Genomic DNA, 10,512 nt, shown 5'->3' on the forward strand with positions numbered 1-10,512 from the left:
TGGGCTAGCTGGTCTCATATACTCGAAGAAGTGGCATTTTTTTGTTCGTTTGTTCCAAAAAGTCGAGTATTTCATTCAGAGAGTATAATATTATTTATTGCTAAAAACCGAATAAAAATTCAGTTTTTATTTTATTTTATTTTTATATTCTCTCATGATCAAATGATCATACATGCTAGAAACATACAGGGCGGTTCAAAATTCCACGTGCGAACTTTGAGGGGAGGTAGAGAACATGAAAATCAATCATATTCACATACCCGAAAGTGATAGGTGGCGCTGTTCGCCAGCGCTCCAGGTGAGCAATTGGGGCTTCTTCGTTCAAGCTTTCGACGTCGTACGAAGAACATGCGTCGTTTTACGAACGCTGAGATGGCAGACATGCACCTCGTTTACCATATTATGTATCCAATTACTATTGAACTGTTCAGTTACGCCTAATAAAGTTTTGAATACGGAATGATAATACTGGACTTACAAAATCTTTGACGAAATTTTGCTCATAAATTAAGGTAGACCAAAGCGGATAATAAGCTGGTATCATGGATATGAGGGCAGCTTTCGGACAAGTCGCAGAATAGTAACTATACAGTATTTTGAAATCACGAAGTAGAATTAAAAAGAATTATTCGGGTTAACTATGTTTCGATTTTGAATTAAAAACAAATCCCTAAATATGTTAATTTTCCGACTCTCTAGCAAGAAAAATTTCCAAGTTTCCTGAATAAATTGATGATTTCACAAATATCTTTGCTTTCATCTTGTAAACAGTAGCCGTTCAAATATACAGCTACAGTCCTTATAAGGACTGGCTTAAAGGGGCGAAGCAAGAATGCTTTTTATCTTCCCCGTTATCTGTAGAGGACAGTGTAGGGATAAGGTGTTATTGAGCTATTAAAGCTCTGATCATGGCAGGAGGGTAACAGCAATAGCCGAGCCTCAGTTAGAACTTCACTGGCTACAGCATTGCCATCCATTACCCTCCAAGGGTATTGGATTGAGTGAATCAATCCTACAGCTACAGTGAATAAGCGTGAAAGTAAATAAAATAAACACATTATAACCAATGAATGGTGTTACACTAGAATACTGCTATTATAATAACCAATTAAAAACCACACAGAAAAACTGCTCAAATGTTTAACTTTCAGGGTCACCCATAAAGTACTATTTCAGTATGCAAATGATACGGCACTCGTTATATTCCATACCAACGTTCAGAAAGCGGAAATTCAGAACATGAACAACCACCTGGGCTTTTCATTCGAAGTTGAGTTAGCCTTTTCGCACAGTAACAACAGAATTTTTCCTCCCAGAAATTCAGTTTTTTTTTTTTTTTGTTCCGCAACCAAACAGGAGAATAACTCAACTGACAGGGGAAAATAGATTATAACCAATAGGTTTATATTGGGTTCATAAGATGGTGCATTGCTTGTCCGTATGAGCCTCACAGACATAAAAAATAAATATTTATTTTATTTAAAATGTGAAGACTAAAGAAGTTATAAAATTATATAAAATAGACTATAAAATATAGTTCAGCTGCTAAGCAATGCTAAGCTCATATGTTTATATATTTATATTTTTATTTATTGTTTTTCAAATATGACTTCTCTCTCTCTCTTATCCATGTCTGAGGATACGAAACAAATAACTGTCTAATAAAGATCTCCAGTCATCTTAGAACTTCAACTGTTTTGCACAATACTGAGGCTGTAGATTTGCTGCTCTCAAAGAAGATCTAGGATATTAGTCAGTGACTAATAGTCACTGATTTTCTTATAGAACTGTTAACGATATTATCCACCACTACTTGCATCTCAAGTAGGTTGCAGGCGTCGAAAAACCTCACTGACGATCAAATAGTTATGTTTGTAGCTTTTAATCTCTACAGCACCTAAAATACCATCAGGGTGATGGGAATGAATTTTTGGACTGTATCATGAAGGAGATGGACGATGAGTTCACCATGGACATTAATAAAAACCCTTTTGCAGAACTGTGGAACAATGTCAGTAAATCTGTCTGTAAAAAAAAACGTTGAAAAACGCAGAAGTTAATCTCCATGGTTATCGTTGTAAGATAGTCCTTATAGTCCTTATAAGGACTGGCTTAAAGGGGCGAAGCAAGATTGCTTTTCATATTCCCCGTTGTCTGTAGAGGACAGTGTAGGGATAAGGTGTTATTGAGCTATAAAACTCTGATCATGGCAAGAGGGTAACAGCAATAGCCGAGCCTCAGTTAGAACTTCATTGGCTACAGCATTGCCATCCATTACCCTCCAAGGGTACCAATTTTAGTCGCCTCGTACGACATGCATTAGCTACATTGGTAAAATTTTACTTAGTGTATTAAAAATTTTTTTGTAAAAAAAATATTTACAAAAAAATTTCCAATAATATTAATTTATTAAATATATTTTATGACTTGCAAATAATCTTTTAATGAAAAATATGTCTATTTGCTGTTATTAATTACTTATGCTTTTATTTCTTATTTTATACTTGTTTCAAACGTGCTGCGACTAATTTTAATTGTGCTTTTTCCACATATTCTTATGAATGTTATTTTTTTTTAAATAAATAAGTAAAATAATGGATCATGTACAAAAATTTATTTTATAGAATTTTGAACAGCGATGAAAATTTTATATAAACATTAGTATTTTTTCTAATATTCTGTTAAAAAAGAAAGTGAAAAAATTTGTTTCTAAAGGTTAAATAAATTCTTAAAATTTTAAACCCCCATTCCTAACATGATTATAAAAATTAATGTTCAGTGCGCAAAATTTACAGGCTATTTGAAAATTTAGAAACCCTTCACATATCAATCTCTTATTTATGAAATTTTTGTAAACAACAAAAATGTTATTTATATAAATAGTTTTTTTTTTATATTTACATAAATAGAAAACATTTTACATCCTGTTAACAAACACTCACAAAACACTAATTATTGGGCTATCCCTGACAAATTCAATCACGGTCCATTGATTTTTTTTTGCCAGAGTTCTCCTTCAATCAAAAAAAAAAAAAGAAGAAATTGTCATGTTCTAACTTTCCTTACTTTGGAACGAAAGTTAGAATTGGCTCATGTGATCGTTAGGTTTGAATTCTAGCGGGTAGTGAGATTTGCAGGTCTTTATATTTTTTCGTTTTCGTAAGATCTTCGTAACAGATGTCTACGACAACTGCAGTTCTTGACTCACGCGCCTTGTTAAATGTGTAATACTTTCCGAAGAATAGCTAGCAAGCAAGCCTTCTCGTTGTGGATCCAGTTAATGCAAGCGATGTAGCGCTTTTATCTTGGAATAAGCAATTTTTCTCCATGAAATGCTTATACCAGGATTGTCAGGTGGAGACAGCGGTTCTACATTAAACTGTTTTCGACACGTTTGGTTATAGATATGGATTTGGAGAAGAACCCAACATAACGTGAGTAGCCATTGGAAAAAAAACAACAACAATATACACATCTCTGCTTAAGGCTGGATGTATGGAAAACTCTTGTAGATGCTCTTCGAATGCATCTGGAGATGTAATTTATATCTTCAAAGGCGTAAGTTCGCTAGTATATATTCATAATAAAATCCACTCACGCACTTAGTGAATGTTCTTTTAATAATTCGATTCGATCGACATTCATTAAAAATCCTGGTTGAAGAAGGGAAAAAAGTGGTAAGGGTACAAAGAAGAGTCAAAGTTGAGTAGAGAACAAGGGGAGGCATCCACAGAAGTTACGTTGTTTGTTCGCTATTAAGAAAGGGATGAGAGCTAGATTTTTATTTCACAGAGCAGTGAGTGGATGGACCATTTAGCCTGTTGAAATGATGAGTGTATTCTGTCTGAATGAGTTTAAGAGAATTTATGACGGCTGGTGTGGAAGATGCATGATCTCCCTCGAAATTTTTTTACTCGAAATCATTTAATTCATTAATTTTTTTAAAAGCTTTTCCATTAAACCTATATTCATCTAATATTATCTTCTTATTGAATCGGATGTAACTGCATTTCAAATAAAATTTTAAATCCCGCTTTCCCCGTCTACTCCTTCAATGTTTTAAGATCAATCTGCAAATAATTGAAATCATCCAAATTAATCAGATACTAGGTATCAGATATTAGGTACTCTGTTCTTAATAATCTGGATATTTAAAGACGCCCTCATAAGCACTGCTTCCTGTAATGAGGAATGCTGCTGATATGCGGTACTTGTAGAATGATTTGAATAGGCTGGAATTGTGGGTATGGGAAAAATGGGTGTCAGTTCAATGTCAGTAAATGTAAAGTCATGCACTTCTGCGTAATTAGATATCCAATGTCTTATTATATTGGTGGGATTATGCAGAAGAAACTGATGAGGCTAGGGATCTTGGAGTGTTAGTAGATAGGAAGTTGAAGTTCAGGGGGGGGGGCATGTGGTAAAGATTGCAAATAAAACTCAAAAGGTAATTGCAATGCTGAAACAAACGTTCACATGCAAAGATAAGAATGCCATTTTGCCTCTTTACATGGCCTTGATAAGACCTCACTTGAACTATTGTGCGCAAGTCTGGTCTCCTCTTTTTTTTCCCGTTGTGATTCTGATATATTGGAGAGAGTACAAAGGAGAGTGTTAAAAATGGTATCAGGATTGTGGAATACTGATTATGAAGACAGATTGAGAATTTGTAGACAGCAGACACTAGCAAACAGGAGAAAGAGGGGTGATATGATTGAGACTTACAAACTTCTGAAAGGGTCGCACAGAATTTCAATTGATGGAATGTTTCAATTTATGGAGGGTGGGAAAAGGACAAGAGAGCATCCTTGGAAACTGAGAATGAAAGCTGCTAAGAAGTAGGTGAAGCCTAGATTTTTTTCTCAGAAGGTGGTGCGTGATTGGAATGGAATACCATTGGATGTTGTGAGTGCAATCAGTGTGAATGAATTCAAGAATAAGTATGATAGCTGGTGTGTGTGTGTGTGTGTGTGTGTGTGTGTGTGTGTGTGTGTGTGTGTGTGTGTGTGTGTGTGTGTGTGTGTGTGTGTGTGTGTGTGTGTAGTATGTGACCTCCCTCGATGAGTCTCTGACTCCCTGGAAGTCTCTCTTAATAATAATAATAATAATCTGACAATCAGTTTTCCACCCATTATACTAATTTTCATCAGTACCTATTTGGTAAATTTTAATCATTAGTCCCTTATATGTAACACTATCGAAAGCTTTGCTAAAATCCAAAGAAATCACATCATAATCATTACCTTGGCGTCTATTTCCTTCTTCACGTCTGCATAAAAAGCAAGTAGGTTTATCATAACCGATCTTCCCCAGTGATCCATACCAAGAATATCCTGAATATGATTCATAATTATTTCTTTCTGTTATTTTGTCTATAACATTAAGAAGACTCATATAAATTTGAATAATCTCTGCAAACATTTAATCATAAGGTAGCTTCCCAATCTCAGCGAGTCCTTGAAGGTAATCAAAAGTGTAGTAATGAACCCTATCATTACATCTCTTTATTACCAGATGAGATAGTTCAATCTCCACCCACAATATTACCTGAAGCATTAGAATTAAATATTCTTTTGATATCTTAAATAAAAATTGACATTTTCGGTAAGATAACCTTTTGAAAATCAAGTGGATTTCATCTACGAAGTATACTTTGCCTACTTATTTTGCTTTAACTATTTATTAATTTATTTAAACATATTTGAGTTAAGAAACAACGTGCATGATTTTATATTCTTTTTGTTTCCTTTACTGACCCAACTTTTCGTTATTAGTATTAAAAAATAACCTTAAGTTTTAAACACTAACTAATAGGAAGCCAAAACGAGCCTTTTCCATCACTATTAGGAAACAACCACACTCCTGAATATATTAGTGTTAGCCTACGGCTCATATTCCACACGCAGATTGACTTACAATCACGATATTTTATATCTGGAAATAAAATGCACTTGGATTAACCTTATGTTGATATCACTAGCAGCGGCATTTTGACCTTAAAATACTTCTACTTAAAGGATGATTAGGAACATCATACTTTATTATTAATCAAGTTATCATTACATCATATAGGGATAAGGACAATGTAGGGATAAGGTGTTATTGAGCTATTAAAGCTCTGATCATGGCAGGAGGGTAACAGCAATAGCCAAGCCTCAGTTAGAACTTCATTGGCTACAGCATTGCCATCCATTACCCTCCAATGGTTGTGATGAATGCCATCCATTACCCTCCAAGGGTAATGGATGGCATTGGTTGTGATGAATCATTATTAAAATAGAGCATAAAAAGATAATTATGGTGTGAGAACATAGAGTTAAATCAATGTTTAATCCAAGTAAATTTTAATATCTTTATTTTGTCAGCATTAATTTAAAATTTTATTACGTTTCTAATTTAATTTTTAAATTTAAAAATTTTAATTAACATATTATAAAATCGTAAACATATTTAATTAATTCGCAATCAGACGAACTCTTCTGCTTGTGCAGAAAAACGCTTAGAATAAAGTCTGGAACATAACACACTTGTTTCTAAACTTAAAGGAACAAATCGGATAAATATCACGTACTTGACAGTCTAGATTCACTTCTCCCTCCCCCCATTCGTTTGTTGTTCGGGTCGTGAAAATTAAGTAAGGCGAATTCACGTCGAATTTTCCACATTTCCCTTTGATATATAATTTACTATGAATACTATTTATTACTTTTAAATTGTAGTTTTGTGTTCGCAAATATTTAAATCACTAAACTAACACGTCAATAACGATGCGCAGTGTATAGTTTGGTATCGTCCAATACAGACAGTCGCTCACGACAATGAGGAGGGGAGGGAGGAGAGGGTACCGCTTTGCTTTTCAGTATAGGTTTTGATCTTAAGTGTAACGAGAGTGTTGTTTTCTGCTGCGTTTTGTTATACAAAGTAATAGCATATTTCTGTTATTTTATTAAAATATTGTTTTTACATCTACGTTTAGACTAACAACTGTTGGATCTTTTTCCTTTGACAGTGGTTTGGTAAGCAGTTTTACAGTGAAGATGGCCTCAACTTCTTGACAATACAGGTACATGACCACATAGGCTAATTTTGGAATTTTATGGTAGGCGCTACGTAGTACGTAAACCGATTCTAAATGTTTATATATATATATTTATTTAGTTTATAACGTTACAGTTTTAGTAGTCATGTTAGATATGCGTAATATTTGAAAAGTATTTCTGGTGAAACAAATACCATGATTGGAATTAGATCAGTGTACGTTAGTTTTCATTTGCTGATATGCAATTTAATTAAATACAGCGGGATTTAATTAAAATGAATACTTCTAACAACTTTAGTTGAATATTCTGCGTCTGCTACTTAATCAACAAATAATAACTCTTAAGTTATTATTTGTTAGAGCATTTTTATGAATAATAACGAAGAACAATAGTAATGATTTTAACAAATAAGTTGTAAGGCATCTTACAAATATTGACTTCATTATTATCTGTAAGATGAACATGTAGCCCTACTAAAAGCTAGTCTTTCGTGGGTGAGACTCACATAAAACATAGCTATTCATAAAGGCTTTATGGATTTCTTACTTTTTCGTACTGTTTCCAACATATGCGAGTGAACTAATGATTTGTTATTATTAGTTCACTCGCATATGTTCATATCGTATCGCATGAGGATACGAAAACCAAAGATCACTTCTCAACTATCAACATTACTGACATAAGAGGGGGGGGGTGAAGCATCATATTCCTGGCTATCTTGAGAGAAACTGTGAGTGGAGAAAGTTTATGAGCTAATTGGCTCGCCCTGAGTGGCCGAGGAGATTAGTCCTCAGTGTTGAAGTTTAGGATGGCTTTAGGTCTTTTATGTTTGAAATAATCCATTGCGTCATAATCTGCAGCCAGTTGGATCAGTTTGTTAGGGTGCACAGATGCTTTTGAGAAGAATTTGATTGCTATAGTCTGCATGAAAGTGTAAATATAGGGGACATTTGTGTCCCAGTGAAGCTGCACAGTTCGGATGAACCACGGAGCGCCCAGGATCATTCTGAGACATTTATTCTGGATACGTTGTAATTTGAGAATATTAGTATTTGAAGTATGACTCTAGGCCGGTGAAGCATAGGTGAGTATTGAGAAATTTGATTCTGGTGCTCAGCTTACTGTTTCTGTTAATTAGTGGATAGAGCTGGGCTATGGTTTTTGATGTATTTGCACAGAGTCTTGATATGGGAGCTGAAAGTCAGTTTTCTATCTAATACTACTCCAAGATATTTGATCTCATTTAGCCATGGGATTTTTGTGTTGAATAGGAGGATATCTTCTTTAGGAAGCACTGATCTTCTAGAGAATAGGACGGCTACGCTCTTCAGGGGATTCACTTGGAGAAATATTGCTCGATTAGCAGTAGGTTTTCTTGCAGTTTCTTGATGGCTAAGTGAGGCTTTAAAGATCTGGCCAATATCGCTGTATCATCAGCGTACAGAGCTTTAATTGAAGATAATGGATTGTGCGGTATATCATACAACATAGGATTGGTGCTAGTAAGGATTCTTGTGGAACTCCAGCCAAGATGCGTTTTTGTGTCGAGACTACCCCACACATCCTGACTTGCATGCTCCTATCGTAGAGGTATGCCTTTATAAGAATGATTCCGATTGGTACACCCAGATGATATCAGTTTGTATAGCAAACCATAATGCCAAATCTTGTCAAATGCACTGGTTATGTCAAGGAAAACAGCCCCAGTCATTGACGCCAGTTAAAACCCATGATGATGTGTTCCACTAATCTGTGTATTTGTTGCGTGGTGCTATGCGATTGTCGGAAGCCAAGCTGCTCCTCAGGCAGGATATTTAGTCGGAGTACTGAATCTTGGAGCCTGGTAAGAATTACTTTCTCAGCAATTTTGCCGAGATTTAGATCACTTCTCACTATTATGAGAACCTATATATATATATACATATATATACATATACAAACTACCATAAGACATGCATATTATCATATTAGCATATTTATAACACTTATAGTCCTTATATAGTCCTTATAAGGACTGGCTTAAAGGGGCGAAGCAAGAATGCTTTTCATCTTCCCCGTTATCTGTAGAGGACAGTGTAGGGATAAGGTGTTATTGAGCTATTAAAGCTCTGATCATGGCAGTAGGGTAACAGCAATAGCTGAGCCTCAGTTAGAACTTCATTGGCTACAGCATTGCCATCCATTACCCTCCAAGGGTATTGGATTGAATAAATCAATCCATATTCATAACACCCATGTACAGTTAATTATAAATAAAAGTTTAAATATTATTTAAAAAGGTGTATTCTAAATTTTCTTAATTTTATTTGAATATTTAGTTTTTAAACATCTAAATAAATTTCATCAACATATAATTTAATATATAATAATTTTTAATATATAATTTAAAATTTAGTTGAACTTAAGTTATACTATTATACGAACTCCGAAAAATATACTTTTTAACTGGTCAATAGATCTTGACGTTTAATTATACAACAAAAAACTAACTTTAAGATTCTGATATAAAGGAGACGTCATATCTAAAACATTTCCTGACAAATCAATTTATCTCTCAGACGAAATATATTTAAATCACAGTTCAGATCGCTCAAATTCCGAAAATAAAATAGGGGGGGGGGGACAGCTGATCACACCCAATGACGAATTCAGACAGATTTTTTTAAGATTTACTGTCTACAAATACTTATTATTCTTTTGAATGTTTCTTATTTTATTAATATATTCACTTCAGTTTTTCTAAATAATATCTAATTTCAAATTTTAATATTTATTATAATCTATTATATTAATTAGGTAAGTTTGTTAATTTATCGAAATTTCAGAATTTTGTGTTCCGATTTCTTGGATAGGAGGAATCATTCATTCCCTTTAAATGGTTTTTATGACAAATTTAATAACATTCTTCTGTAGTGACGTCGTTCATTAACATGACCAATGAATTCAGAGCCGTTTTTGCTATTGCAGATAATTTTGTCTCAAGAATAGCCCAACTGAAGCGACTCAACAAATTCTAGTGGAATTTGTTGACATAAAAATGATCCAATTATTATAACCAAAACTGAAATGAGTGGATATATTTTAAATATATTTTAAATGAACTTTTTTAAATAGTTCATCACTTTCTTGTTTAGTGCAACCCTGTTTGTTTCCGGGACCCTTCCGTCTCCTATACAGAAAACTTCTTTCCATTCTCTTGACATAAATATATTTTTACACCTCTTCTATCGAAGCATCTTAAAAAGAAAAAAAAATGTTGAGTTTTCTCATCTGAAGTGTGCCTTCATGATATAATCGAAAGATTAACGTGTGCTATTCAGTTGGTATTTTTCGAGGATGAGCTACCCAGTCTTATACGGAGGTGTAGGATTTCCGTCCACAAAACTGTTAAGGAAAACAGTAACTGGATGACCTAAACCTAATATTCGCCTCATTTCCATGGTTTCCACGACATAACTCTAAACAACGAAGT

Source organism: Typopeltis vanoorti, chromosome 21, assembly GCF_054136105.1.
Source record: "Typopeltis vanoorti isolate ZY-2024b chromosome 21, IOZ_Tvanoo_1.0, whole genome shotgun sequence".
Taxonomy (NCBI): Eukaryota; Metazoa; Arthropoda; class Arachnida; order Uropygi; family Thelyphonidae; genus Typopeltis; species Typopeltis vanoorti.